General features: G+C 43.8%; 1 pseudogene; it reads left to right on the top strand.

Moving 5' to 3' along the window:
- The first annotated feature begins 2,956 nt into the window (after window positions 1-2,956).
- On the top strand, window positions 2,957-3,765 carry LOC129691254 (40S ribosomal protein SA-like; annotated as a pseudogene).
- The last annotated feature ends 1,133 nt before the right edge of the window (window positions 3,766-4,898 follow it).

Raw genomic sequence — 4,898 nt, 5'->3', positions numbered from 1 at the left:
TTCACATTATTTCCAAAACTCATTCAATAGGTCTGGTTTAAACAAAAATACTTTAAAATTCTGTGAGCAATAGCTCCCAGAAGAGTTTATGAAAATCTACTCCATACCTGAATCCTTTGATACAAAGGCTTGAGGCCTTAGAAGGGGGACAGCCATAGGACCCTTTGCAGTATAGAGTTTCTGGAGCTAGTTTGCACTCCTGTGATGAAGTGTGCTGTGTTATTTGGGGAAGCTGACGCCCTGTGCACACATTCCAGATTTCATGCTCTGGCCTGGTGGACCTGAGTCATGGTGACTGAAGGGAGAGAATGCTGACCTCAGGTTCAGGGCTCGTAGGCTGATTAATAGCTGCTGTGTGAGCTTTGAGTATCTACCAGCCACGTCATTAGCTCCCAGCAAACAACCAACCTTTGGAGGTCATGGTTATGATTACAGACCAATAAATACACAAATAACATAAAACAGAGAAAATGGCCTTTTTATGTGCTGGGGATCTTTAAAACTGAGGTGTGTTTTCCGTGAATACAGATTCTGTTAGTAGCCTAAGATTTTGCTGAGCTTCCAGAAGCAAGTGCAGAAGCTGTTAGCTGTGGCATAGCTCACCATAAATGTTGCCCCGAGTTTTAACCACTCAGTCATGTTTAGGAGAAATTTCTATTATCATCCAGTGTTTTCAGAACTTCACAATTAAATTTTGTTCAACTTTATCTTTTGGCAAATTATTTTTCACATCAATCTCTCATTCAGGGAGTATTTTAAAAACCAAGTCTTTAAAATTATTTAAATATTAGGAAAAATAAAATCATCACTCACATGGTGCTATCTCTTACAAGGAGAATACATCCAGCTCCCTATAGCAGCATTCTGGGCCATTTTCTTGGCTCCCAAATACAATTAGGGTCCAGAAGAAATCATTCTAAACTGACAGTATGTGAAATGCCCCTGAAGCAGGTAACTACCAGAATTGTTGTCTGTTTATTTTCTTTTAGTCTACTTGAGCTCTTCTCCAGGTTGAGGGGAAAGAAGGAGGAGAGAAGAGAGATGACAGAGAAGAGTTGACTGACTAAAACAGACAAGTACAGTAATGATAAATAAGGTTTCTATTGCTGCAATGAAACACCATGACCAAAAAGCAAGTTGGGGAGGAAAGGATTAATTTGGCTAATACTTTCTCATCATAATCCATCATTGGAGGAAGCCAGGACGGGAGTTTAAGCAGGGCTGGAACCTGGAGGCCAGAGCTGCTGCAGAGGCCATGGCGGGGTGCTGCTTACTGGCTTGCTCCTCATGGCTTGCTCAGCCTGCTTCCTTACAGAACCCAGGACCACCAGCTCAGGGGTGGCCCCACCCACCATTGGCTGTGCCCTCCCCCATTGATCACCAATTGAAAAAGTGCCTTGCAGCTGGATATCATGCAGTCGTTTTTCTCAACTCCTTCCTTTCTGAGGACTCTAGCTTGTGTCAGGTTGACAACACAGAACCAGCCAGTACACTGCTATTCCCAAGCTCATTGCGAGTTGGACCTGTGATGGTTTGAACTGTGAGCACATAGATCTGTGTTGTTTACACCACTCATACTGGGACAAGTGGTTAGCAGCAAGCCAGTACACTTGGACAAAACCCATTGTCACCATTAAAACGTGAGAGCACACAGTTCAGTTAGGTATCAGGAAAACTGATGACACCAGCTTTCCATTTTCTTCCAAGTCTTATCAACATAAAAGACAGTAGAAGCTAATTATTATTTGTGCATATGTTTTTGTTTTGTTTTAATTTGGGTTTGTTGTTGTTTGGGTTCAGGGTCTCACTATGTAGCCCTGGCTGGCCTGAACTCATTATGTAGATCAAGCTGGCCTTGAGCTCACAGAGTTCCACCTGCCTCTGCATTACAAACATTGAAATTAAAGGTATGCATCACTCTACCTGGCTTGTGAATGTCTCATAAACCACAAAACAATAATAATAAATAAGATTCAGAATGATGCAGTAAAGTCAAGTTTTCCTTTATAAATTGTATTGAATCCAATTGTACACCAATAGGAGACTGATAAATGTTGATGCATTATCTACATAATAGTGGATTGTTGCTTTGGGGAACTGCAAAAGTATTTGGGTTTTAAGTAACAAATTAAAGTGACAAACATTTAAAGAGTAACGTAAATCAAAAATAGTTATAATACATGGCTGAAGTATGACTCACTTTCCTGACATCTTTCTTTTCTGAATGTTGTATGTTGATCTTCTTCTAAATCTTTAAAATAAATTCAAAGCACCTTTGGGTATCTTCAGTAGAGAAAGTTGTCTTTCACCAGCCAACTGTGTCTTTTATTTGTTATTAAAGATTCCAATTTGGATTAAAGTTTCACTTAACTGTTCATACTGTTATTTTAAATATTCAGAATCAAAAATGACTAAATCAAACCAACAAAATGTTTCAATTTTGATGAAATCTGAAAGCTCTAATTTAATCATATGTCTTCAGAGAACTGGTGCACAAGAAAAGTATTGTGGCACCTGGATATACTCATCTGTCTACAAACATCAAGATTGTCTCGGGGGAGGGGGCTAGAGATGGCTCAACAGTTTCAAGAGCTGGTTGCTCTAGCGGAGGACCTGGTGCAATTCCTAGCACCCATGTCAGCTGGCTCACAACCCACCTGTGACTCCACTTCTAGAAGGATTTAAAGCCTCTGATCTAACAGGTACCTGCATTCGCTCACGTGCACACACCCATACACAGACTCGCGCGCGCACACATACACACACACACACACACACACACACACACACACACACACACACACACACACATATATATATATATATGATTAAGAATATTATAATAGCCTTTCCGCTCTGCCCAGGGACAGATCAATATGGTGTTCTTGATGTCCTGCAGATGAAGGAGGAAGATGTCCTCAAATTCCTTGCTGAAAGAACCCACCTTGACTTTTAGATGGAGCAATACATTTGCAAAAGGAAGAGTGATGGTATCTACATCATAAATACGAATATGACCTAGAAGAAGTGGTTGCTTGCGGCTCAGGCTATTGTTGCCATTGAGGACCCTACTGATGTCAGCGTCATCTCCTCCAGGAACATTGGCCAGCGAGCTGTGCTGAAGTTTTCTGCTGCCACTGGAGCCACTCCAACTGCTGCAACTTTACACCCAAGACCTTCACTAACCAGATCCAAGCAGCCTTCAGGGAGCCATGGCTTCTAGTGGTTACTGGTCCCAGGGCTGACCACCAGCCCCTCACAGAGGCCTCTTAGGTCAACCTGCCCACCATCGCTCTGTGCAACATAGATTCCCCTCTGCGCTATGTGGACATTGCCATCCATGCAACAACAAGGGAGCTCACTCAGTGGGCCTGATGTGGTGGATGCTGACCCAGGAAGTACTCCTCACGTGTGGCACTATCTCCCATGAGCACCCGTGGGAGGTTATGCCACTCTGTAGAAGATTTTTACTTCTACAGAGACCCAGGGGAGACCCAGGGAGACCCAGGGCAACAGGAGCAGACTGGTGCCGAGAAGGCTGAGACCAAGGAGGAATTCCAGGGCGAATGGACTGTGCCAGCTCCTGAGTTCACTGCCGCTCAGCCCAAGGTGGCAGACTGGTCTGAGAATGTGCCAGTGCCCTCTGTGCCCATCCAGCAGTTCCCTACTGAAGACTGGAGTGCCCAGCAAGCCACTGAGGACTGGTTAGTAGCTCCCACAGCACAGGCCACCAAGTGGTTTGGAGCAATCACTGAGTGGTCCTGAGCTCCTCTGCAGACACCTGAGCAAAGGGGGAAAAAAGTGGAAGGAAAATAAAGTTCCTAAAAGCTGAAAAAGAAAAGAATATTATAATATGTCTTTTTTTAAGGTTAAGATTATCTAATGCTTTGGATGAAAATGAGATGGTAGTCTTAGGAAGACAAAGATATTTGCCCTTCACAGACTCTGGGTCCAGATGGTTAAGTGTGAGTGGGTAACAGGCCTCAGGCTGTTTATCATTCCCTTAAACTCTCAGCATTCACAAGTCATTTATAACTTAGTGAGTTAAGGCATGGGCTTGTCATCCAAATCCTCTGAATTTAAATCTTTCTGCCATCCCTACTAGCCTTTCTGACTGTGTGTTAGCCAAAATGAGTTAGGCTAACTATGGCAATGCTGCAGCGTTTCTTATTCATGCTCATTTCCATCATGATGAAAATGGAGTTTTACTCCACACAGTTGTTCAGGAATCCAGGGTGAGGGCGACTCTAGCGTGTGGTGACCATAGATACACTTCATCCCTTTTGAGCACCCGAGATGCTCACAGTAGTAATTAAAAGCCCCAGCAGAGAGTGACCCTCTGCATAGACATGCTCACATGTATCAGTCACTTCTGCTCACACCCCCTTGTCTACCACTAGTCATGAGGCCACCTAACGGTGAGAGGGTAGGAGAGAGTCTCCAGCATACCCGTGAGGAAACAACACAGGGAGAAAGGTGAACACCCTGAAGACATCTCAGAAAGCATTCCTTCATCCTTGTGGCTCCATTTCTCTATCTGTAGAATGAAAGTCAACGACTGTCTTCTGAAGCTACTGAAAGCATTATGTTATTACACGCATAAAATTTTTGAACTGTGCCAAGGAGTGGGCATGAAAAAATGAGATGGCTCTCTCCGCCCCAGAAGTCCACAGATTAGTATAGAATATGACTATGTATGAGGTAATCCATCAGGAAAGATGATTAACCTAACTTTGGAAAATGGCGCTCATTCTGTTTGCTTGGTGGCATGGAGGAGCAGCAGCGTGGAAACAGAGCCAGCTAGGGCTGGTGGCCGCTGGTCGGCTCCTAGCTCCACCCCTTGCTTGTGTTGACTAGTTGACTTAAGCTCTCCTAAGCCCTAGGTTATCATTTGCCGT

The sequence above is a fragment of the Psammomys obesus genome, unplaced genomic scaffold, assembly GCF_907164565.1.
Source record: "Psammomys obesus unplaced genomic scaffold, mPsaObe1.curated_primary_1811, whole genome shotgun sequence".
NCBI lineage: Eukaryota > Metazoa > Chordata > Mammalia > Rodentia > Muridae > Psammomys > Psammomys obesus.
The sequence above is the reverse complement of the archived record's forward strand: the minus strand, read 5'-3'. Positions and strand labels throughout refer to the sequence as shown.